Raw genomic sequence first — 27,381 nt, forward strand, 5'->3', positions numbered from 1 at the left:
TGCACTCCTGTGTCTGGGGAAGACAGCATTAGAAGTGGGGGTTAAAAGTCTTACCAACCCCACCTACTGCCAAGCATTCCCCCTGCCACTCAGATTTACGGAGCTCTGAACAATCACGTGGCCATTCCAGGAGGAAGTGTGCTCCTTGCAGACCCAGGTTAAAAATGCCCTGGGAAGGGTTGCTTCTTGTTGGTAAATCCTGTCTGTGGGGCAGTTATCTTCCTTTTATGCTTTCAAGCTGAAACCTGCAAAAAGCCCACTGGATTTGTACCATGATAAAGTTAAGAAATAATTGGCATTACAAATATTTATCCCTTGTGTCACTTACTAGCAAGAGAGACAACCTGTAAAATTCTCTTGCATACAACTAGGTGTCACATATGAAAATCTCCCTCACAGCAATTACCAGGTTATTCTTCAACCATCCCTCCCAGCCATCAGCTTTGGCTCAGATTCTCTTTTCTTCTACTTTGGAAACCCTTTGAACTTTCCAAGCAGGTGCTTTTCAACATCATACAATCTTAGCAGTCAAAAAGAAAAAAAGAGATGGCCCTTGCAACATGTGTAGGAATCAGAATTAGTGCCCTCTACCTCCCACCTATGCAGATAAAACATTATTTCATTTCTATCCTGAGCTGAGAGGCAAGCCAGCTTGATAATCATCCCACCAGTTGCTTATGCCTCCCAGTTAGGCATCCACTGCAGGGGGAGAAGATTTCCTGGTTAATGCTGGTGAATACCAGTGATTCCTCTCCTGAGCCACTTCTATCTTCTTGTTAATTTTTATTTTGAGAAGAATGTGTGGTTAGATACACTCCTGTTCTTTCCCACTCCCTCCCCCCAGTGGCTTTTTTGCCTTCTTTGGGGATTGCCCCTCACCTTTTAAATTGGTAAAGTTGTCTATCTCTCTCCTATTGGCTCTCCTCTGCACCTTCCTTATCGGGCTCTTATAATTGTATTGGCAGGCCCTGACTTATTTGTCCAGTGAACTGACAATTCTTGAGCTGATATCCCATCATATGACCTTTTCATGGAGTGGAGACCAAAATTACTGTGTAACCAGGGGGCAATAAACCTGATAAGATGAAAGGCTTTCGGCTTTTTCCAGATCCTAGAGACTAGAAAAACAGGAGGGGTAGTGGGGAATAGAACAATGGAAGAGGTTAAAAATAGTGCAACCAGTTGTGATGAAGAATATTTAATTATCTGATTTTATTAATCAAGCTTCTCCCCAGGCAACAGAGTAGAAAAGTGAGTGTCTTTCAGAATGATGACACTCATGGGGTAGAGAGGGAAGTGTTTTTCTTTGTTCCTTTTGCATCCCTCTGCTGTTTTTATAAAGGAGGATCTTGTGCCTTCATGGTTGTGTGATGAGGTGGCAGCTGTTTGTGTAGGTGCGAAAGGTCTTGTGGCCCTCTCCATTAAGAAGGGAACACCTTCTTGTTTCAACCAGTACCTCTTTGGCCAAGCTTTGTCCTCTCCAGCTTTGCTGCTGGTGTCTGTAATCCTGGCTGGGCACAAGAAAAAGGATGTCTTCCCCTTCTTTGCTTAGGCAGAATGAGAGAGTGGGTAACTTACGGGATGAGAATAGGTAAGTGTGCTATCTGTATACAGAGGGAGGGGAAAGAAAGGTGCTCTGAATCTACACCCTGGATTAAAACTGCCTATTTAATAATAGGTTTCCCCTTTTTTACTTGTGATTCCTGATTCAAAGCCCATTAAAAAGCACAAGGAGAAACCTAGTATATTCTTTTGCAAATGCCTTACTTTCCCTACTGCGTTTGCCTGAGGCTCTAAAAAGGGAGCCACTCTTCTTGATTTACTGGCCTCCTATAGAGCAAGGGCTTCAAATCTTACTCACTTCTCAGATGTCTCGAGAGTCCTTGACCCAGCCTTCAGTGTATTAATTTAGTATATATGACAATGCCTGAACTCCCTGATGTTTACTGTGCTACCTATTACCTGGAAGATTCAGGCACAGGAAAACTAGTTCTAGGGACCTCTGTTTCTTAAGTCTTCCTGCTGTCAACTTTTCCAAAGGTGCAAGAGTGAAGCTCATGGATTTGTCTGCTTCAGTTGTTAAATGAAGTAAGGCCACATTTTCCTTTGCAGTGGAAAGCTTTGGCTTTGGTTTGTTATTAAAACTTATGTGTTCAAGGGGCTAATTTCCTGCTGCAGGGGGAGGAGGAGGAGGATTTGACAGGAAAGTCTGATAGGTCTGAGCACTCCTAATGAGACGACTCATATCTTTGGGTAAATTAGCTGGGTAAATTAGCATAGAGAATCCCAGGGCAAAAAATACACCTCCTATCTCTTGTCCTTGCCCCAGCTCCACTTTTGCTGCGTTAAACAGACACTGTTTTCAAAGGAAGAAACTTAGCCTTCTGGCAGAAATGCATGTGCTTTCTTGTTGAAAAATTTCTGAAGTAAAGAGAGTCGAGACAGACAGACCCCAAGTTTTCATCTCAGTGATGAAATGATCACACTGGCAACACATATCCCCATATTTAGAGTGTGTGTGCTGCCTGTCTCCACTGCCACCAACTTACTCTGGGCAGGCACCTGCTGAGACAATGCTGTAGTCCCATGTAACAAAATCAAATTGTGCATGTTTGTATAACTATTCTGTCTCAGTCTGCAACTTTAAACCTCCCTGCTGCTCACAGCGACAAGTTGATTTTCTCTGCATGTTTAAATTAGATGTTCACATGTAAATTTACAACTTGAAAGCATCTTTGTGAAGGCTTTATTTTTGTTCTGTCTTCTTATATTGTTCTTTTTTATTAAAACTGAAGGCAATGCCAACTGAGAAATATATTTTTCTTCTTCTATATGGGAAAACAAAACAAGCACTAAAGTAGGAAACAGGATAAATAAACAGGATAAACTCTTGAAAGGGGATTTGAAAGCAGCAGTGTAAGGTTGAAGAAATCCCATGTTTTGTGTACAGAATTTTCTCCAGAAAAAAATGTAGTTTTGATATCAAAATGTTTAAGTAGTACCAAAAGACTTGAATGTTTTAGTATTTCTAACACAAAAATAGAAAACCAGTGATAAATACTATTTCATTAACTAAAAAAAATTAAATACTGTCTTTAGAATGACTGCTAGTTTGGAATTTCTTTGCTTTGTGTTATGTTAAAATAAAGATGAGTGGCAAAAAATAGACTCTTGAAATGCAAATGAACGTTTTGCAAATTAAAATAGTTCACCTGACCCCCTTTTTCAAATGATTGAGTTGCTGAAATGTAGCAAACTATTTATGTTCAAAACAAGAAATTATTTACTTTTAAATTACCAGAGAATGAAGAAGTTATTTTTCTGCCAAGTTCTAATATGACGGCTTTTGCATGGTAGTTTGGGGATGTTTTTGTATTTCTGCTTGACCTGGAAATGCAGATGACTCTCATTTGTTACAATTATTTGCTACCCGTCTAATTTAGTCTATAAATTCCTTGAGGCAGGAAACATATCTTCCTCTGGGATTGCTGAGCTCTGAAGGCAACTCTGTACAGCAGAAGGGAGCTGTCTAGAACAAAATCATGCCATGTTTATTTTCTCAACTCATCCTCTCTGTGCCAAGCAAACCTAGAGGTCCAGAAAGCCTCTGAGATTTTTAAAATATCGAGTACTTTCAGAAAGTAAAAAACCCTGGATGTATAGACTTGAAATCAACTTGGTATCAATACTTTGGAGTTTTTTGTCTGATAGCACCTATCTGAAATTGGAAAAAGAACTGTGTTTACGCTGTCAGTCATGGAGCAGGACTGTTCCTGCCCCACTGATCTCTTTCACTAGATAAAGACAATAACAGGATGATATTCCACCTGGTGCCTCTGAAGCATCTCCTTTAATCTCCCATTCTCAAATGTGACTCAGAGTCAGAGCTGTCCAGTGCTTATGCACAGCATGGATGTTGCAGCTCACAACACCTCATCTCCGAGGGCTTGTGCTCAGACAGCTGTTCAGAGCAAGTCAATGAGCTCGGGCAGTCAGAGACACCGGCAGTTGCCTGTGACGGTGCAGCTGCAAATTGCCCACAGCACCTCTGGATCCTCATGTCCCTGTAGGTTGTCTTCCATCCTTTACACCTTACTGGACTCCAACAATCTCCCCAGTGACATCTGAACTGCTCTGGTCATCTCAAAGTTCAACAGCTGGGAGTGATCTAGCATAAAGCCCATGCAGCCTGCTCCTGGAGTCCCTTTCACCTCAGATTTATTAGCCCTGTTGTCTCTGCAGATTTCTCAACAAGCTCATAAATTAGAAATATTAATAAAAGGGATACTTTAGGTTTAAACTGATAACATTTATTATGATTTTTTATGGCACAGTTATTATCAATTGACATTTAAAATGGCATCATAATCCATCAAAGTGAAATGGACTCAGAAAAATATTTCTCCCAAGCCAAAAATAATAACAACAGCAGCAGGATTGCAGGAGAGGAAGGACACAAACAGTTTGAGCCCAGGTCGTTGATTTCATACTTTGGAGGAGTTTTTTAGCAACTTCATCCTCTGTTTAATCCATTCTTATATTTCGTAATGCTTCTTCTCCCCTGCTGGGCCCCTCACGCCCTCTGTAGAGGTTTTTCTATAAAAAATCTTTAGTTCATCCATGATGGGGAGCATTTTGCTTCAAACAGAGCAGGAGCTGTTATACGTGGGAAGGGCTGGAGACATCAAAGGTTGTCCTTTTCATAACAATTCAGGCCTCTCTGAGCAGCAATTGCCATGGAGAATTGTCCAGCATGGCTATAAACTAGCTTTGATTCTTGTACTGTTTGGCTGATGGGAAGTTAAAAATAAAGAAGGATGTGCTTAATGAGGTCCATACTTGCAAACACAGGGAGAAGAACAATTCTTTCCCCACCTACTGAAGAAGGCTACAGAGTCCTTATGTACAGAAATAAACCAAATTCTCCAGCAAAAAAAGGGGGGGAAAAGCCCCAGGAATCAATAACAGAGTAAAACAGAAAGTCCATGACCTGTAGCTCATTATTTCAAATTGGCTGTAGTTTGGTAGCGAATAAATGTCCATAGTGATGCATGAAAATGAACTTGCCATGACTCAGAATGGTTCATCATCACCCAGATGTGGAGAAGGCACTGAATCCTCCTTGGAATCACTAGGGCTATGCTGAACTGCTGTTGTTTTGTAGTGGTACCTGCTATTAAAGAATTAGGTCTTCACTGCATATTCCATTATGGAGATGCCCAGCAGAAGATAATCTTTGAAATAGTGCCATGGCAAGCTGTCTCATTTCCCAGTGAGGAAGAGACTGGCACTTCCAAACGGGCAATGCAAGCTATCCTCAGGTAAATGCCGGAGAGAAATGTTCCTAGTGTCCCTCAGGATGCACTTCTTTCCCTATATTTAAATTATTCTAAACTCAAGAAGTTTAGATTAATTATCCAAAAGTTAAATGCATGGAGTACAGTACACACATCCCCCACTCCCAAACTGACTATGCAATGCACAGATTGGGAGTGTGAGACTGACTTTTTTTTTTTTTTTGTCCTCTGTTTTTAACCACATGTGCACTGGACTGCTTTTTTCCATGTGTTTATGTGAAGAAAAGGCACAGACAGACCAAGTGAGCATAGCACGCAGGCAGAAGTCAGTGAGGTTTAGCTGACCATCAGTGAGTTGGCTGTATGGAAAATGCTCCTGTTATACTAATGGTGTGGAGCTGTCAGTTGTTGTCTCATTCCTGAGAAGACTGAATTCTCAGTATTGCCTGGGTACAGTTTCATGGGAAGTAGCCTTCTCATGCTGGACAGATTTTGAGATTTCAAGACATGCTCCCACACCAAACCAGAACAAAAAGTCAAACTCTCAAGGATTCAAAAAAGAAATTTTTAGTTCATTAGCCTCAGCTCAATAAAAACATTCCATTTTGATCCTAATAAAATGTTTTTTCTTGCTGTTAGATTTTCAATTATTTTTCCACCATAATTAATTTATTTTTAAATAAAGTAGTAATCTCAGACAAGAAAAATTATCTTTTATAGACTATTGGAACAACATGTTTCAAGAATATGAAGAATTTTTTTAAATTTTTTTTTAATTAGCAGTGAATCCAAACAACACCAGGCTGCTGATGTAATGCTCTGTGTGTGCAGAGCAAATGCACGTTTGCCACTGACCCAGTTTCCTGGTTTCATAGATGAAACTGGAAAATCAGCTGTTTGCAAAAAAACCATTTAGGAAAAGTTGTATGATGCGTGTTTTTCCTAAGCCTTCTGTCTGTCCTGATTGACAGGAGACATAGTTATATTATATTGTTAAACCCACTTTTTCCAAAGCCTTTTCCTTTATTCATGTAGCTACTTTTCTCTAATTCAGCAGTCCAGTCTGTGAAGTATCCTGGAAAGCAGTTCTGACATAGATAATTTATGTGGGAATAAAGAAACTCTATACTGCTTGTGTAAGAGGGTTTTTAGCTGTCTGGGATGGTCACAGTGTGTACAAGTTTGCCTTTCTCTAAAATTGCTTTGATTTCCACAAGGAAAAAGCATTACTGTGTTGTAAAATTCCCAACTGGCTCTGACACCTGCACAGATTTTAACCAGGCAACACCTTCCACATGACAGGCTTAGCAAACAGCATTGTGAAACAGTGCTTTAGTTGCCACTAATTAATTCAATGTTCAGGCTGACAGAGCCAGCATTAGAGGATCACTGCTTGAACCATTTCTGCCTCTCAAAGCCAAGCAGGAGAGGGCAGCATGTCCTGTGGGATAGCACTCCGGGGCTGTGGCAGCCCAGGTGGGGAAGCGGGAATTGTCTTACATCCTCATCTTTAAGTCGAATCATCTCCATGATAAAAAGATGTCACAGAATAAAAAGTGGTATTCTTATTCACCTGGTTTGCATGCAAAGATTCTCCTTCAGTTACTTGATACAGTAAAGCCAAGAACAAGCTTGATTTTTCCCGTAGATGGGTTTCTGCAGCCTTGCAGAGTGGGAAAGAATTACAGAAATAGAACAGAGTAGCGTAGAATAGAATAGAATAGAATATTTTTATTAGAAGGGACCTACAATGAGCATCTAGTCCAAATGTCTGACCAACTCAGGGCTGAGCAAGTTAAAGCATGTTATTAGGGGCATTGTCCAAGTGCCTCTTAAACACTGCAGCATTGACCACTTCTCTAGGAAGCCTGTCCCAGTCTTTAGCCACCCTCTTGGTGAATAAATGCTTCCTAATGTCCAGTCTAAACCTCTCCTGGCTCAACTTTGAATTATTCCCACTCTCCCTAGTACTGGACACCAGGGAGAAGAGATTAGCACCTTTCTCTCCACTTCCCCTCCTCAGGAAACTGTAAAGAACTTACAGTATCTATAAGGAAAGCCAGTAAATGAAAATCAGTTAAGGACTGGTCACTAAAGCTCACTTTTAGGTGACTTATTCTAGAAAGCACAAGAGAAGCTGAGAGTTTTCCTGTGTTCTTTAAACTTCAGTCTTCCCAGCACCCAGACATGCAGTTTTAAAGAAATTAATAATGGGGAAAGTTACAATCATGTCCTCAGAGCCATACAAAGGGAGTCCCCAGAGGAGAATAAACTCTTGTTGACAGAGAAGTGAAAGCAGTAGATAAAAAAAAGTCTTGGTAGCAGGAGGGGATTCTGGGCAGGAGCAAGAAACATCAGCAGAGCAGACTTGAGATAATATCCTTGTAACTTGCCCTGTCAACACATCATCTTCGTCACTGCTAAAATTCAGGTCAAACTCCATGAAGAGAGAGTAAAAGAGATTGCATTGTAGCAATTCATTAGTTCTGCTTAAAAAACCTGGGGAAAATGTCACTTCCAAATTTAGACAATACATCAAAATTTCACCCTCTGCCAGGGACAGTCATGACAAGCTGGCCAGATGGCAGAATGGCAAAGCAAGCAAACAGTCTGCTGAGACCCTGCAAAATCTTGAGAGAGCACAAGATATCCGTGTACAGACTAGAGAAGGAAAAATATCACCTGCAGGCACACAAAGGAGACGTTCATCCACTTACTGAGGAGGTACAAGACCCTCTTGCCTGGCAGAGCTCTTGTATCTTCCAGACTCCTTCCCTCCACTTCGGTAACATTGCAACTTTCCCTGTCCTATCCCTCGGGATCCTGAGAAAATGATGAAGTCCACAATATTCCTAGGCTTTCAGCATTTTGTTTTGTTTAATGGGCTCCAGTGGGAACTCCTATTAATCCACTCTAGAGAGAAGAGCTTTTTGGTTTTGTTGCTGCTGTTGTTGTTTGCCCCCTTTTGCCTGAGGCAGGTCATGAATTATGTGCCTGATTTTTTCCTCGCTCCTGGACTTTCCTGTGATGTCCCATGGGGACCCATTAAGAGCTTCCTTGTTGCATCCCTCCAGAGAAAGACCAAGTGCTGAAGTGGCAGAGGCAGGAGTAGAAAGAGGCTCTTGTGACTCAGGGGATTACAGGATCTTTGGAAGGCAGCAGCAAGTCACCATTAGGGTTTGGAAAGGGGCAGGACATCTCCAAAGCTACATAGGCACATGGGGTTCTGCTGGGGAATTGAGTTGAGTACCAGAATAAATTGTCCTATTACAGGGCAAAAGCATGATTTGGGTGTTTTTTCTTCTGAAGTTGCTCTTTGAGTCATGGTATTTCCATTCACGTAGTGGCACAAGAACTCAAGACTTCAGGGAAATGAACACTTCTGACCTGCAACTGACTGCAGATCCTTCTGTGATGTAGCCCATGAACTACACAAACTTGAGCCAAAATTTAGCTCCAGCTGCTAAAGCTGCCTATGCCTTTGGGGCAGAAAAGCCCTGGTTTGGTTCCTCTGAGTGACGTCTAACATAGCCACTTTAACGCGTTCCAAATAAATTTCCTGCAAGAAGCCATCTCATGTTTTTATAACCACAGACATTTTAAATACATTTCTGTATTTTCTGACGTGCCACTGACACAGGCTATGAAAATTGTTTGGGCTACGTATAGTTGGGCTTTTTTATTTTCTCCCTTGCAGTTTGTCATAGGAAAGCAAGATTTCTGTAGTGGTGTGCCCACCTGGTCTCTTTTCAAGTGCACTGTCTGGTTTTTATCCATAAAATTACGTACCAGAAAGTCCATCTAAAGAACCTTATTAGCTGAGGCTGCAGAGTCAAGGACTGGAAAGCTAAGGCAATGCCAGACTTGAGATTGCTTCTGCTCATACATTAAGAGGCAGATGCAGTAGGACACACTAAAAGCTTTTATAGATGGGCAGACTCCTGCAGAAGGTGGGATGATCTTTCTCACAGGCAGGACTAATGAATTACCTGAAAAGTGACTCATTTGCATGAACCTCTTCTTCCTCAGCTGTGGCCTCCCACTCCCTTCCCTGTGCTCATTTTGGCCCACTGTCTGTATCCTCTGCAAGTCCCAGTAGGTACTAAAACCAGAGTGGTTATGACACAAACCATGGCACTCTGATACAGATGGAGAAAGAGAAGGAGGAGGCAGAAGATGAGGATTGTCTAGTTCAGACATCTTCTGAGGGGAAAGAAAGGGCATTTTTTCAGACCAGAAAGGAGGAGACAAGAGCCCTCAGGTAGATCACCCCTCCCTGTGGTTCACTCCTGGCTCATTAAACCTCCTTTGGTGATAAGCTGTCAGTCACTGGTGAGGCACTGAAAAGGGCTACAAAAGTAATGTTATTTCCTGATCCAGTAAATAATTCCACAGCCTACTCTGAGGAGAAAATGAAGATTTACCCCCACCACACATCAACATAGTGCAGAGCAGTTGAGCTGTGTATGACCAAAACAAGGCACTGAGAAATCCCCTGTGCAGCCAAAGAGAAATCTGGCCATGGATTGGTGAGGGTTGTTAGAGGCAGCTGGTGAAGGGTCTGTCTCTCTCCCCCCACCTCTGTCTACACTAGTGGTAATGTAACAGGACAGTTAGTTTCCTTTCTGACTGAATACTGAAGCTTATTTGCAGTTTATTTGCCAAAAATAAAACCAACTGTCTGAAATATTCAATTTAGTTGTCTTATTATAGGAGTAAGTTTTGAAAAATGAAAACATTTTCAGATTGTCAGTGCTCTTTTTATGGAATCCATGAAAGCTGAATTTTTAAAAATGAAAAATCTTTTCTGTCTTCTTTATTTATTTAGGAAAAAAAAAAGTCTCTGTAATTTCCCTTTAGCTTTAGGTACAGCCCTTCCCTCTGCTGGACACTGACAGCAGATTCAAGCAGATGTTGCTCTATCCGTGACATGTAGGTTTTCATTTCCAGCTTTCCTTCAAGGCCAGGAGGGCTAAAGGCATTTCTTAATAAGGAAAACACAAATGTTGTTGACATCAAAGCAGAGCTGGAGCCCCAGGCACATGCCTGTGCATTAATCTGTCCTGAGCATCATGTAGATTTGTTCCTCTGGATCTGCAAAGGCAGGTACAGCCTTGTGCTTTATCCATGGGAACTTGCAGACTACGTACTAATTGCCATCCCTGTACTGGTGACATGTCTAGGTGAATACACAAGACAGTCACTGCCAGATTTGGCAGGGGTTTTTTTGGTAAATACTTTCTAGATTTTGTTTACATGGTAGTACACTAACAGTAGAGGTGAAAATGAGATTAAGAATCAGCTTATTATTACCCATCACTTTCTATTTAAAAGAGTAAGTTTCTATTACTCTTTTGATAAACTATTAAGAAAATGGAGTGCAAACTTACATTATTTTTACATCTCCACATCTGTCACATTTAAATCAGTGCTCAGTTATCAATACGTGTCATGTTACTTGGTTAACAATAGTGACATGGGAAGTATGTCTAGACTCCACTTCATACTCTGGTATTGGTTATTTAGAAATTGTACTACATAAACCCAAACTCTAGTGCCAAATAATTTGAATGCTGCATTCAAGCATCCTCCTGCTTATACCTGAAGACATATGGTTTCAGTTAAAACAATAAAAAAATTTATGAGCCCAACTTGACTCCCATAAAAGTCAAATAAAATGTTTCTTTGACTGAAATGGTGGTTGGAACAAGCTTGTGGCATGTCTGTATTTTTTGTTAATACAAAAATGTTAGAACTACCAAATGTATCTAAAATATTAATTTTCTGAGACTGTATTTTGAATTCAAAAGTTCGGAAGATGCACATATTGGACTTGGGGCTTAAGAATATAATAGAAATATCACATTACAATAAAAATCCACCTCAGGCATAACAAGCTAAATGTCTAAATATTCAGTTGGCTCCACCTTAATATATCACAGCTACACAGCAGCAATAAAATTGCACACACACACATATAAACACAAAGTCATACATATCCAAGGACTTTTTTTCTCTTGATAATGCAAGGTAGTAGTGGCACAGATGACATAACCCAATTCACAGAAAGGATTAACACAACTGGCACTGAATGCATTTGAACTAGTGTGAAGGAGGATGCAGTAGAAAAAAAGATGCAGTGAGGGACTATGTCAGTGCAGACATGTTCCTGACAACATCCAGCAGCAACAATGTTCCACTTGGGATGCTGCAGCACCGTGTTGATGTCCTCTTTGGATGTGAAAATAGCATAGTGGTCCATGTGGAGCATCCATAGGTTATTCTGTGCAGTTAATATATCCAGCCTACATAACGGACGTACAGAGCATCAAGAAGAGTTGCACCATAATCTTTTTTATCCCCTGCTTCACCTTCAAAAAGGGCAATCTCTGCCTTCCACAAAAATCTTTTGCCTAAGAACGTTACACCATTTGTAACTGAGCTAATAAAATTCAGAATACTTCAATCCAAAGAGAGTACAAATATCCTTAGTGTGTGGACCCTGCCAGACTCCACTTTTTAAATAACAAATATTAATCCAAGTTGCATATTTCTTCTATTTGCAGCTGCAGCAGGGAGTAAGATGAGAAAACAACATCTTAATCTCATGAACAAGCTAGTTGCTTAACCTGGTTCGTGCCTGCCCAATTTGCAGTTGCTTTTTAGTGCTAATGGTCAGCTTCTCCTTTCACTATTGTTTCCACAGTGAGTTGTTGATAAATCTTCCTGGTGACATCTTAGGAGACCAAATGCATAGACAGTGGTTTAAAGACACAAAGAGAGAGAGTTTGTGCAGGCTTGTGTCTGTGAGGAAGCTGTGGAAAGTGCAGGTTGAGAGTGTTTTAATTTGCTTCCTGAGAGAGAAAGAGAATGATATCAAGGTGTTTTGTTTGTTTGTTTGTTTGTTTGTTTTTAATATATAACAAGCCAGGCTGGATGGGGAATTGAGGAATTTGGTCTAGGTGAAGGTGTCCCTGCACAGGGCAGGTGGGTTGGAACTAGGTGATCTTTAAGGTCCCGTCAACCCAAACCATTCTATGATTCTGTGATATGCTTAGCCACCCTCTTCATGACAAAAAACAACTAACAAATGATCAATGTAATTTTATGATCCATGCAGTCAAATTTCCTGCCTGGGGTGCTGGCTGAGTATCCTCGGACCACAGCTCAAGTACTGGACTTCAAGTGCCCTAGAGACCTTTGTATGTGGAGGAAATAAGGTAATGCCCTTCCTGCACTCCTCGTACAGACTTAGTTCACGGCTGAGAAAAGCACTAGGTTTTGGATCACAGTAATACAGTGCAGTGGGTGCATTTGGAGGAGCACAGACAAAAGGAGTAAAGCCATCTACAAATTGTGCTGTGTACCTGATTCATGTGTTGGTTGGCCTGGATTATCGATCTGGTAAGGTTTTTGCTTTTTGGCTTACAATTGCAACTGTTACAAAGTTTTCTGATCAAGGCTGATTTAATGCGTCGTTTGGCACCTGAAGTTTCACCCAGGCCAAATAGTACACATGCTAGGTCAGAGGAAAAGGGAATGGCTTTGTGTCTTCACAGGTCCTCTTGCACATCATGGCTGCATTCAGCCTTGCAGTGGGACCTTTCCTTGCAGTCCAAGCATATGTCTTTTGAACCAATAGTCTGCAGTCATAAGTAAAGGCTGTAAGCTGTAAGCTTGGAAACGTGCTCCAATCTGATAGAATTTTCTACTGTTGTTGATGCCAGTCATATTATTGACTGACTTTGCATTCTGTGCTTGTTTAATTCTCCAAAATATAGCTTCCAGCTGGACTTCTCAAGGCACTAGACAGAGTTTGCAGCTCACCTCTCTTTAACACCAAAGGACTTCCTTGTGCTGGGTACTGTAAAAGTATAGAAGAAGGAGACACTTGTCTGGGTAAGATGAGAAGTATCCAATTAATGCAGTGATCTTAAAAAAAAATGTTACAAAAATCTTTTATGTCTTCATGCTGCTCTTAGTGGAATTGGGCTGTATTGAGATGAGCTAAACTGTGGCTATACTTTAAGCAGTTGTATCTGAACTTCCTTTTAGGTGCATCAGGACATGTTAGCACTATGCTGTTCAGAGATGTACAGGCTGGTTTCAAACATGCTGCCTCCTTCACGTAGAGTTGTGCTGAACTTTGCTGTACTATGATGTTGCTTCTAAGTCCTGTGCAACTATCTCAGTTAACACAGACTCCCAAACAGGCTACTTAATCTTGTTCTGTGGTGTGAGCCTGAGGAAGTAGGATTTTTTTACAGCACTGGCTTTTGCATCAGCACACAGTGCTGCCACAGGTGAGGGAGATAATCCCCCCCATTCTCAGTGCCCTCTTTCTGAGCAAGTGAAGAATTATCTAGAAAGCTACTTCTTTCTCAGCATTTCTGAGTCTGCACTGTACAGCACACACAGCTGGTCTGCCAGCAGTTAGCAGCATGTTAACAAAAGCACTGAGCTCTGAGTTATGGTAGGTTCCCAGCTGAAATGTTCTACCCTGGTAGGGTCCTGGGCTCCCCGTTCACTAGCTATACCTCTTCAAGTCCTTCAGTTAATTTTTCTTCTTTCACCTCCCTTCAGAGAAGATGTGAACAAAACAGTAAACAGGAATTTTCACTGGTTTTTTTTTGGTTTGTTCCCCCCCCCCCGCCTTAAAAGCATTCATCTCCCCCTGTTGCTGGGACGCACGTAAATTCTAGAGGGCTGTGACAGTGCCATGGCTTGGGAAGGTCTGTGGCAGCGAGTGCAGCAGGGAATGATTGATGGAGTGAGCAGGGATTTGGGACCGTGCAGGGCGGCCGCCGCCAGAGGGAGCCGGGAGCACGGCCGGCCCGGAGCCTTCCCGATGGGATGGGATGCGCCAGCAGCGCCCGCCCGGGGCATCGGGAGCTCGGCGGGCGCCAAGGGCTGAACCCCCGGCGCGGCGAGACGAGATGCTTCTGCCGACCCAGCGCAGGAAGCAAACTAAAACTATTCGTCTCGTCTCCCCCCTCTGTCCTGGGACTAGGAGGCCTGGGTTTGGGAACGGGAGTTTTAGTGTAGAAAGAAGTTATGGGTGGGCATAAGTCTCCACGAGGAGCAGGGGAAAGTCACACAGCCTAAGTACCCCTGAGATATTGGGCAGTTTGGAGGCTGTTGGTCTGGGGACCTTAGAAGGTAGGGGGAGTTTCACAGAAGAGGGTGGTCGTCGGTGTGGTCCCACAGGCACAGCATGACTCTAAATACTCCCCTTGGAAAAGAGGTTGATAGTGAATTGGCACATCCAGCTGCTGACATCACATTATTTACAACAGCCACAGCTAAAACTGTTTGTGAAGGCTTGAAGAAGGAGCTTAAGAAACTGAGTGATTGGGTAATAAAATGGCAGATGAAATTCAGTGTCAATAAATGCAAAGTAATACACATGGAGGAAAACAACCTTAACTATACATTCACAGTGATGAACTCTAAATGAGCTATTACCACTCAGAAAACAGATTTGGGAATCATTACACATAATTCTTCAAAAACGATCGGCTCAAAGCTAGCAGTGGTCAAAAAGACAAATGGAATATTAGAAATTATTAGGAAAGAAATAGAGAACATAATGAAAACATACTTTTTGTTACCATGCAAATCAATGCTGCGCTCACATCTTATATACTATCTGCAATTCTGGTCTTCGGGCATAATAAAAAAAAGTAAGAGGTAGGTGTGGAAAATATAGACCTAGAAACTTCACAAAGAAAACTACAAGGTCTAGTGGAGGGAGGGAACAATTTATTAGACAGTTGGTTTAAAAGAAGCACCATAAATTTTCAAGAGACAACACCACAGTGGAAATCATTGTCACAGGAAATTTTGAAAGTCCACACGAAATTAAATTAAAGCTGTTGGCATTAGGTCAAAAAAAGGTTGTATTTTTTGAGTGATGTAGACACAACTACAAGCTCAGGTAATAACGTCCTTTCTAGCTGCTGGAAAGGCATGGGGATAATCACTCTATCCCAGCCTTGCTTCTGCTTTTTTTTTTTTATCTGTTGGGTTGCACAGACCTTTGCTTTTAACCGTCAAGGCCATACTTATATCATTATCCTGAAGATAGAGAAATATTTTGGTCCTAAGGAAAATCAATGACAGAATTCATTGTTTTCAAGAACAGGAAAATCACTTCTGCCTTCAGCTGGGTCATGTCTCACTGTGCGAGGTGTTGCACTGATTGAAGCAAGACTGAAGCAAGACTGCTGGCACAGCATGAGCAGTTTATAACAGGTATCTTTGAGCTACCCAGAAATCAGCAGTGACTGCGAGTGGGATTCACTTCAACTGACTTCAGCTGATGTTGCAAAGTAGGTGCTTGTTCTTTAGGCGAGGTACTTCTTCCTGTCACAATGTGTCCACAGTACCAGTTTGACGGAGGAAACAAAGACAAATACATATCATGTTCCCAGAAAAAAACTGACTGAAACATCAGGAGCATAAGTTCACCTTGCCTGCTCTTCAGCACCTGAAATAGGAAATTAGGATGGTGTTTGGACACCTTGAGGTAAAGACATGAGGGGAGAACTTAATTTCCCTGAGGAAAATAAATGTGATACCGTTTGCCTTTGGAATGTAACAGAGCACCCATGCTTTTCAGATGTCTCAGTGACAGAATGAGTAAGCAAAATCCAAAAACAGTATTTGCATTAGAGCATGAATATTTCTTTTTGTTGCTGGATTATTAAATAGGAATCCCACTTTAGATCATTAGTGAACTGCTGCAGAGCTGTAACTGCTTTGCCTAGCCAGGGTTTTATCCCTTTCTATTGGAGAAAGACCTTCTGCCAGTGAAGAAGCATCACTTCTCAGAACTGGGTCCTGCCTACTGGAGTAAGCATGTCTTAGATTCATAGCAGGCAAAACCAGAGCAGAATATTGCAGAAGGCAATACAGAAGAAAGAATCCTTTAAGCTGTATGTTTTAGGAAGGCAGGAAGGAGGGGACTAGGCTTTGTGTAATCTTTTCCAGGAATATAGATTATCTCTTCCTTTTCTTTCTTTTTAAATTTACTTATGTAGTTGCTGATCTCCAGTTCTTCCCCTTGCACTGAGTTTTTTCTGTTTTCAAGAGAAAAGGTTAATGAATCAGGGACTTTAGCAGTAATGAAAACCTAGTATGTTTGTTCCAGAAATACTTTAAAAATGGAAGACACCATTTCAAAATACTGAAGATTTCATGGTTTAGGAACATCCCTCTAATTCTCTCCAGATCTCAAGCCTTATATACCTTATTTTTAAAATGGTCAATCACTGAAATTTTTCCATAGAGAAGAAATATGTATATACACATATGTATGTGTTTATAAGCAGAGAGAAAAACAAAGAGATAATCATCTTTTCAGAAGTGGGTACATAGGATCTGGCAGTCAGCTGGTTTCTTTGGTATGTACTCATATTAATTATGGTATGTACTCATATTAATTATCATGCACTGAAATGGTGCTTAGCAGCTGCCACTAAAATTGAAGGTCTCTTGTGCTGTATCTGCACAAACTGAGGAAGAATCCTAGACCTGAAGCCATCAGTGCTTAACTAGATGAGAGAAGCCATGGCAAGAAAGAGGAGATGTCTCCTCTGTTTAATTATACTGAACTAGCCTCACACTTTCTAAAGGAACATTTACCCAAAGCAGTGCTTGGTCAGTGATACCTGACCAAGCTAGTGTCTCAAAATGTTCCAGGGCAGTACTGTGTAGAGACCCTAGAACAAGCCCCAGATCCAAAAAAAGCCTCACAGATGTGGTGCTGGGCTCTACCAGAGTGCCTCCTCTGACCCGGATTGGTGTGGGAGAGCTGCCAGGCTGGTGTGGCTTTCATCTCCATGGCAAGTCTGTGGAGCACTGGGAGAAGAGCCATCACTCATCTTGCCTTCAGTCACAAAGACAACTGAAGTGGCATGGCTGAGGGCATACAGAGGGGCAGCACTAGAATAAATTACAGACCTGCCTAAATCTTCTGAATGAAGAGCTCCCAGTCCAGCAAACCTTATTCACAAGTGTGGTCACATCTGATTTCATCTATTTACTGTGCACTGTCTAGGGGAAGAAAGCATGTGTTTCTGCAATGTATGTTGATTTTGGCAACACCTACTGTTTCAGTACAGTTTCTGGGTACTGCCTTTTAAGTTTTTAAAAAAAGAAAAAGGGTTGCCATTAGCGCTCAGTGTTATTTCAATATGATGGTAAAGCGTGCATTAAAAATGCATAGGTAGGTTAGATACTTAATATTCAGCTGATGTTCTGGCACAGTCTGAGGGCATGCACGGTAGCCAAGAACATATGGATTCTTAAAACTGTTTCCTGTGCTAAATCTCAGCATCAGCCTGTCCATAAGTAATGAGGAGAAGGATGATGTAAAATAATGGTATTGTTAAAATACTGTCATATCTCCCTCTCCCACATTTTTAAAAGAAATATATTGAAAAAAAAATTCATAATGCACATGGCCATCTTTCTCATGTCTTTCTTTCTTCCTCATCCTGATGGAATCAGTGCTCTATATTACTCCTTAGATTCAAGAGATTATGGCAATCTTCTCTGTTTTTTCATTAGTTGAACTGATTCCATGCAAAAGCTGTTTAAGATTCATGAGTGATTTTGCCTCTGCAAAGAATAGGAATGCAGCTGAAGGAGAGAAAAAAAAAGGTTTCCAATATTCTAGTCTGACCATGGGGTACAGATGAGAAATATGCACATGATTAACTTGAAATAAAATGAAACAATTTCTTCTTTAAGACTGTTCACACAAATTGAGGTGTGCTTAGCTTACTGCATCTAAACCTTTGCATCCTCCTTCTTGTGCACAGGCATACTCCTGCTTTACTGGGTCTCTACAGAGACATAGATCTTCCTCAATCTTGGAACCTTGCAGTCTGTGGTTTCTGTGGCCAGACCCCATTTCTTTAGGCCAAAGTTTCTTATTTTCTCACACCAGAAGACTTGCAGACAGGGCAAATCAAATAGTCATTGTTTTGGGAAACTGGAGAGAAATGAGTCCCCTCTCTGCCCACAGATTGGCTACAGATGCCATCAGGCCTGGGGATGCTCTGTGGTTGCCTGAACAACTTTACGAGACCCTGGCAAAGGGTGAATTTGGGTTTAGATAATTCCTGTACTTCACATCTGTCTGTAGTTCCCACTTCACACTTCTCAGTGGATGCAGAGATAATTTTAACTGTGTGATTTTAGACTGATTGTCATAGATATTGTAGGAAGAAAACCAGAACTAGTAGCAGGATCCCTGCTTCAGTGGGCTTATCATGCCCAGAGGTGCCAGTTACAGCAGTCCAATGTAGCACAGTTCAATGGCTTTGTACCTCCTGATCCTCCAGACATCTAAGGAGTCTGATGTAAATGGTTTGCATACCCTGGATTTGCTCGGGAGACAGCCACTGCAGGTGCTGTGTAGTGTCAGCTGTTCCACACTGGGATTTGTTTGTCAAAACTGTTTGCAAAACCCATCTCCCTTCCCTTCTGGTTTTCCCATACTGTTTCTGCAAGGTATTTGGAGCAGGATCGTGTCATTGAACATAAGATAGTCTGAAGAATTACCTTCAGGCTTGTGTTTAGGCTCACATGCTTCATTACTTTCTTGGACTAGGGCCTTAGCTTCCTGCAGTCACCAAGTGAACAACCCTAACGAGAAGCCAGTGCCAACTTTGAGTGGCTAAGCAACAGAACTGGCGCTTTGTACCGATGTTCTCTTCTTCATTAAGAAAGATGATTCAAATATCATTATTTCTTGAAAACCATCCAGTCTGTAAAAAGATTCAGACACTGTTGATCAAGTTACCATGGATTTCTTTCGAGACATTCAACCTATTAAGAGCAGGAATGTTTTGTCTGAAATGTTGCACAGAAACCTACCGATAGAAATAATCACTTCCTACTTTTCATCTTTTGTACAAGAGTAGAAGTTTACCATGTTCCTAATTACAATGAATTAGATAAATTTGTCCTAGCAAATGAAGCCATTCAGAGTGCGAATATTTTCTGGAAAAGGAAGAGGAAAATAGACTTCAAACGGTGAGTCCAGAATAAAAGGTTGTGAAGATGGGCAGACATGAGTCATAAAGGAGGGATACTGTAGGTATCCTTCATACTGCTACTTAATGCTTTTTCTTCTTGGAAAAAGGAAATTAGTAATGTTGTACACAGAAAGCAGAACACCTTCTTTTGAGGACATAATTTACAGGAGTTTCTTAAAGAACCGCTTACTATTTCATTTAATAGGGACAAAAGCCTTTGAAGTACCCTGGAATGTTCAGGTTCTGTTGACCACAAGAAGATCGTTTCTACTTTCTAATCCTTCTCCAGAAAGTTTCCAAGATGAACTCTGCAACACAACTGTAACCATAGAAATAATTTTGTTCACTGCTGGTTTCAAAGCAAAAAAAATGAGGGACTGATCTAAGAAATCATATATAGCCTTTTGTTCTCATTTGCAGAAAAGTCTTTTTACAAATTTTAGTAGTGTGGATTTGAGGTGGATGCTACCACAGTCTAAGAAAGTGGGGAAAGAGGAGCAGCCATCCCCCAGCCTGTGGCTAAGAGAATACATGGCATCCAGTACAAGCTGTAAGCAGAGCTATAGCCCCGTCAACTTTTCTTCCTGTTAGCCTGTCCCTGATGTAACAGCAAGGAAAAGTTGTGCAAAAATAGTGTTTGCTTTCACCTTAAGGTCCCATGCCATTATAAGGGTAGGGGAAATTAAAGTCAGCATTTCTATGCATAAAAGTGCTACTTATTACTATAAACTTTTGCACTGTCTTCTTCAGGGTTATGAGGCGTAACTGTGCCCAGCAGCAAAATTGCAGAATCTCTCTCTGAAGTTGTCTGAGGTTTCAAATTGTTTAAATCCTTCCTCAGGTTATGAGATAAGTTAACACAAATATCACCTCTTTAATTTCTAATCTAGAGAACACTGAAACTGAGAGAAGCCCAGATTTTGCTTGTCTCTCTGAATGCACCAAACTCTGGGGCAGAATATTGGCACTTTCTAACAGTCTCTATTACAACTGCATCATTGACTGGGGCAGGATGACTGAAAATGTAAGAATAACACCTTGGTGGATGCTCTTTCCCCCTCTGTGTACTGGGTAAGAATCCGAAAGTTCACTGCCATTACTTGGGAATCAAACAGCTTCAGAGGACAAGTCGAGGGGAGGTAGAGGTGTCACATTACTGTGCCTTACAAAGGAGACTTTGAGATTCATTATTTAAACTCTTATATTCCCACAGGGATTCAGGGAGGATTATGACCTGTCCTCGCTGAGAGCAAGGTGACTTTAGTTAATACTTTCTTGATTTGGTTTCTCACTGACTACACTTCTTCCCACACCCCAGCTCTCCAGCCTGGTCCACAGATTTGGATGGGGATTCCCATCTTCTCTGCAGTTGAGCTTCACTTGATGAGAAAGTTGCTGGGATGCCTCATGCACCACTGGCCACAGCTTCCCAGGGGCAGGGATTAGGAAACTGGGGTGTGTATTGCCCAGGTGCTACTATTTTGTCATGTCACCATTTTCAGACTGTAGTATTATTAGCAAACACTGCACGACAGCATCTTCAAGCAGCTGGAGTTAAGCAAGGGGTAGAGAGGATAAAGTCATCCTGAATAACCTCCAAAATGAGAAGGGCTACAAAATTTGCTCTTTAGAGCCACTGACCCAAAGAGAACATATGTTGCAGGTCCAAATGCTGCTTCTCCAAACACAGTAGAAGCAGTGCTTATGGGACCAGCCAAGGTTTTTGAGTTATGTGTGTCATCCTGGTATTTCTGTCACATGTCTGGCTGGGATTTCCTGGTTGCGAACACACCAGACATAGGGAGCTAGACACTCACTGGTTGCATCACAGCTGCTAAAGGTGTATCTTGGAAGCAGCAAAATAATGTTTTTCTGGACTGATTATGCTAAGCAATGATACTTGACTAGAAATTTTTGTCTGAATCCCTAAAAAACACCAAATAAACAAGAATTTCAAAGGTTACTTGTATGGCACTCCCAGGCAGAGGAAAAAAGAATGTGCTTCAAGTACTATGAATGGATGGCAGCCATTCTTGAACACTTTCAGTCATTGCAGGTGAGACACCTCAGATCAGTAGGTCCAACCTATGGGAGTTACCCAGTGTAGATAATCCAGTTGGGGTTGTTTTTTCCCATCATGACAAAACGTTTTATTAGGCCTGAACTGGTACTTGACCTTTGCTCTGCACCTGAGGTTCTTAGTTCTCTTCATCAGCTCCCAGGTAGCTGCCGGATGACCATTCATCCTTACCTTGCTGCCCAAAGACTGGTGCCTCAGGGTGACAATCACTACTGCCACCTCCTATTTAAACCACTTCGACTAATCCAAATGAATTTGCTGGGCACAAACTAAGGAATGCTGACACAACCTCTGTGTGGGCTGATTCAAAAGGATGCTTAGAGGTGGGAAGGTGTGGGAAGAAGAGGACAGAGGACACCACAGATGAGCAGCTGCAGTGGTGACATCCAGCAGCACAAGTGCATCTGAAGGAGCTGCTTTGTCCACAGCCTCTGAAAGCAATTAGATTGGAGCCTTGGGGGGTCTGGCACATCTGAGAATAAATGCTGCTTATTTTGTTACCTAAATAGGGATTTGGATATCTGCCTTTATTTCCATGTTCTAACATTCATGAACTTCTGTGTGTTGTGTAATCATTGAAGATCTGGATGCTTAGATTACTGGTAGCAGCTCCTTCACCAAATGTTGCATATCACTTGAGAAGAAAGACAACGATGATGATTTCTAAGGTGAAGTAGGGGGAAGGGTAGTTCTGCTGTGACTTCCATCGATACAGAGATTCCTTTTCTTCCAAATCATATTGTCTAAACTCAAAATAACACAAAATTTTTGAAGAATTCAGCTTTGAAACCAGCTTGCTTTCCTCCCCCACTCCGGTTTCTGCATTATCCTTGTTTCCTAAGGTGCCCTGTGAATGCTGTATTTGAGAATACTCATTTCAGGGCATCCTGGGACTGTTTGAAATGCAGCAGCCTAAGATAGTGGTCCTTGAAACACTTCTACACACAGTGAATTGTACTATGATGAGTTATTTTGTTGTTATCTACGATACCTAAGTTCATAGTCCTTTATTGAGGTTTGTGAACTATTTATTACTTTATTTTTATATTATTTCCTTTAGGGAAATGCAAAAGTTTGGGAAATATTCCCCAGTCCTGAAGAACATTACTTTGGTTGTCTTTTAGAAAAATAATAATTTAACAAAATCAAAGGGTTTTTTAAGATGCATCAATTTCATCTACATCATCTGGTATGAAATTATTTCCATCAACATGATGGAAATGTTTTGGTTAAGCACTGTCAAAAGAACTTTTAGCTCTAGACTAATAGCTAAGCTACACTGCTTTGACTTTTAGTATTGAAAGCTCATCTTGACCTGCCAAAAAAAATTGAAATTATATGGTCAAAATGAGACTATTTAATATAAATATTGTCCTTTTCCAGTTTACCTGTAGTTGTGGTTACACCGTCCAAGATGGATCTGGACATACTTTTCCCAGAAGGGTGGGGGGGCATATAAAATAACTTCACTGGTTGGACATTCTTCCACTGGTTTGAACTCTGATGTCAGAGCCTGACTGATGAATCACATCTTAAATATATCAAATAAAAATATGGAAGACAACTGGTTGCAGGTTCCTTAGTACCTTGAAAAAGTGATATAAATTTCCTCTGGTCAATGCAGACATCTCTGCCATTTCTTCAAAGTTGCTATCTATGATATTCTCATCATCATGTCTGGTCCAGTTCTTCCACAACTTCAGGCATGGTGAAGTGGGTAACCTTTACCCAGCCCTGCTTCCATGGGAAGCTTTATTGGGCAGTGGTTAAGCAGTCTCCTTACAGCACATAGCAAGACTGGTTGGAGACCTGTAGAGAGCTTGAACATACATGGAAACCTGTCCTCCCACTGCCTCCACTGCCTGCGACAATTTCTGTCTTCCCTCAGGCAAAAGTCCAAAGGGCCAATGCTCTACATCCTTTTTAAAATTAAGAATGGGCAATGTTACCTATATTTATAAGATTCTAGGCCATTTTTATCATTTCTCATGTAGCTATAGTAAATTATTTAATTGCGTGGCACCTCTTTGCCCCTCACAGCAAGCACGTAACACTTACTAGCTGCAATAGGAGTTATGTGCACATAACTGTGCAAGAAATGAATATAACCCTTTGATTACAACAAGGTTATAAGCAGCAGGAGTCCATTATGATTAGCAGTAAAATGAAGAACTTTTCATAAATCATAAATGCTACTTTATAATTTCCATTCCTCCTTATCTTTTTCTCTGTGTGCATCTACAAATTTATATTTTGTCCTAATTCAGGCACTTTTTGTGCAATTGTCTCAAAAGCTCTTATTCATTATTACCCACAATGAATTTTCTGAATCTTTCTTTTTCAATTTCCAAAGGATCAATTATACCAGCAAGAAAGTAAAAATTAAAATAAAATAAAAAAATAGACTAAGAACAACAAATACACGAAAATCACTTAATAATATTTGCCTGAATTGACTTTCTGCTTCTCTGCCCTAGGGCTAGATCTGACTTGAACATCATTTTGCATCCTTGCAAAGTCTGCCACATCCTAAAGTCCTCATACTCCCAAATGGTAATAGGGGCACTGTTAGTATCAACTTAGCCACTCCAAAGCAGTACAAAGACTAGAGGGAAGGAAGAAAATGCTACCAGCACCTGTATTCCTGCGGCTACTACCACAGTATCTGCCTAAGGTGGTGCAGTGTGACATCTTTTCATTGGGTTGGGAACTTCTGTTCTCAAAAGGTATTTTTCCTACCATCCTGTTACCTAGCAGTGATTCTGGGAGACCATGGTTTTCATAACAAAAATGAGGGATGCAGCTCCCGTACAGGCAGGTTCTGAGATCCCTGGTGCCCGTGAAAGCTTTGGGGCAGTGTTGGAAGAAAGGTGCAATGGTTCTGAGGTGAGGGCGGGACTGGGACTGTCCCTTTAGCTACAACTGTGCATTCACAGCTGTCAGAGGTAGGACCGTGGACTAGGTAGACTGAAGGTCTACTGTGTCAGCTCCTGTATTTCACATGTGTCTGCATGACTTTGAAATTCAGGCCAGTGCATGTGCTGTGCAAATGGCCAAGAATTACATCCTTTTTGACGTTACAGAACACATTTATTCAGAGAGATCAGGAAATCAAAAAAGAACAGAGAAAATCTTTGGCATTTCAGGTGGAGTTACACATTTCAGCAAAGAACGCAGCATTTCTCTCCTGACATAAAAAACAAATGAAGGCAAGTTGTGTTTCTCAGGATCAGATTTAGAATTATATCCTCTGGTACTGTGTGCTCACCGATCATTAGAATGTCTGTTAAGTTTGCTGATATTTCAGTTGTTTTTTCATACGTGCTTTGGTCCTGGTTGAGAAGTCAGAGTCTGGGTGTGGTTTTGGAAAGTGGCCATCCTGTGTTTCAAGGACCAAGCCTTCTTATGGAACAGATCTGCTGCCACAAGGAACCACATTGTCTCTTCCATAAAAAAATTAAGAAATAATTCCTACCAAATGCTGTGTGTGTTCATAGCAAGCAGCAGATACAACATCAGCTTGAAATAGGGGAGCTATCATGAAATCAGAGGGCTAAGAGGCATGTTCAGCTACATGTATATAGACTCACAGATATAACCTCAGGATACCACAGTGAGCCAAATCCTACTGTGGTTAACTGTGGCTGTGGCATGTGTAACCAACATACCTGTCCACATATTGCTGTCATTTTGCACTGTTTACCTTCTTACCCCAAGTGTTCTCCATAAGATTGACCACTTCCCATTCTGTTGCCTGGAGGTTTTCCACTGACTTCAGCAGGTGTAAATTAAGTTTTGTGACTAAAGAAAATATTTTAGCTAGAAAAATGCAGCATAAAACAAAACAAAAAATATTTAATTCAATTTGAGTAGTAACTAGATGTAGTTCAGTGTGAGGATGAATATTTGTTTTCTGTGCTGGTGGTGGTGGTAGTCTTCCCGAGAGGTGGAATGGTAGCTTTCCTCTTGGAGTTAAGGGCACTGGATTTTTGCTTTTTTGTTAGGCTTGATCTTCCAAAGAAGCTCTTGCAACACAGCAGTGACCTGCGCTTGAGTTGAAGAACATGGTTTGTGTTGATGGGGTCTCTTTTTTAGTGCAGCAAAAGCCATGAGAAAAATCCTTTACATTTATCACTTTAAAATACTTGCAAGATTATAGCAGAATGATCTCACTGTAAAACCAGATAAGGCAATGCTTACTGGTTCTTCCAACACCTGCCTATATGCTTCTTGTGCTTCAAAAGTGAATGAAAAAAAACCTGAAGTTTTGTCAAGTTCCTTCATATTTTGTGACTTTTATTTGGCCACTTTTTTCATTCTAGAAATCTTAAAAGCCTAGAATCAAGGTACTATATGCAAAATGATGTGTTATTTCTATATTTAGAAAACCACGGTACCAGGTATTAAACTAAGTGACAACTATCTCTACATTTAACATGGCAAAATGTTTTTTATTTAAAAAAATGTATTTTCCAGTAGTTGTAGCTTGACATACCCACCTTCTATGTTTAATTTGCCATGCTTGGTGAATAGTTTCAAAAATTTTACATACAAAATGTTCAGAAAAGTATTTTCAAGTGAGAATGAAAAGCAGAGTGTATTTCTTCCATTGTATCTTGCAACCCTTTTCAACAACTCTTATGGGCAAAATGGCTGACAGTTTAAAATTGATTTGCCATGGAAATAGCTGTGCCTAGGTCACAGTGCCCAGCCTTATTGTGAAGGAAATTGATTTTTCTTTAGCTGAGATATAGATGTTTGAAAATCACATACCAACCATGCACTGTAAAAGGCTTTTTCTTTTCTTTTTTCTTTTTATTTCCTAATTTTGCCTTACAACACTGATCTTGGAAAGACCTGTAGAAATACTTAACTTTGCATTCTCTGAGTGGTTCTAACAGAATGACCACAATGTATACAGCCTGTGTGGGGAGCAGGTCTTTATAAAATAGGGTTACATGCCTCTTTTTTTATAACTGACATACCCTGTAACTAATCTCAGTGCATAATGACCTGGCTACATTTCAAATGCTTTGACAACTTAAAACTTGTTTGAAGGACCCAGACTCCCAGCAAAAGAAGCACTCTTCTCAGGGTGTACACACATCTCTCCTACTGCTGTGATCTATAGGAACCATATAGTGAACAGGGAAGAAAAATACTCCTGCATTTTATTCTGATCTTTTTTTGGTGATTGAACTTCATAGATTACTGTAATTTATGGCCGCTGTTTGCTGCACTCTGAATAGGGTGCAATCTAAACTGTGGGAGCTGGAAAGCTCTAGTTCAGGATGCAGGCTGGCTTCAATAAACCATCCCTCTCCTTGTTCTTGAAGAAGTATTTGGCAGCTGATCAAGAGATAAACATTTTCAATTCCTGTGCTGAAACTGGAACAGTGAGCTTTTAGGTAAGCCTGGTTAAAAGAGTAACAAAAAGGGGTCCAATCCCACAGCTATTAAAAGTGATAAGGAAGCTGCCCACTGCAGGAAAAAGTCTGGGACACTCTACTGGGCATTGCCTTCCAGTCTTGGAGCAACTCTTGCAGGCATCTGCAAAAGGATGTAGAGACAAGACATTAGCAACAGACATTGAAAAGTAGGTAGTAAACAAGGATGTGCTTAACAGAGCACTGTTGAAGAGCTTACAAAGAACATCCATGCATATTTTTTGTAAGAGCTCTAGAAGCACATATCAGAAGGTCTGTTAGAGCACTGCCACTCGGGGAATCTGAGCAAAGGAAAGCTACGTATGGTTTCCATACATGCGTTGCCTCTGCCATTCTATGGTACGTCCTGTAACAACAATGGACTTGTCTAGAGGCATCGAAGCCAGCCAGTTGCCATCTGGATATCTCCACAGTGCAGCAGCACGTTGCAACGCAAGCTCTGGTTTGAAAGCATTTGAAAGTATTTGAAAGGATTCAAGCCAGAATAATGTGACCAAGCTAATAAACTC

General features: G+C 41.0%; 1 long non-coding RNA gene across 1 annotated transcript in view; it reads left to right on the plus strand.

Annotated features, from left to right (window-relative positions):
- Positions 1-27,381, plus strand: part of LOC113966251 — a 121,906-nt gene that overhangs the window by 8,454 nt on the left and 86,071 nt on the right. The window lies entirely within an intron of this gene.

Source organism: Neopelma chrysocephalum, unplaced genomic scaffold (genome assembly GCF_003984885.1).
Source record: "Neopelma chrysocephalum unplaced genomic scaffold, ASM398488v2 Primary Assembly neopelma1_59, whole genome shotgun sequence".
NCBI classification, from domain to species: Eukaryota; Metazoa; Chordata; class Aves; order Passeriformes; family Pipridae; genus Neopelma; species Neopelma chrysocephalum.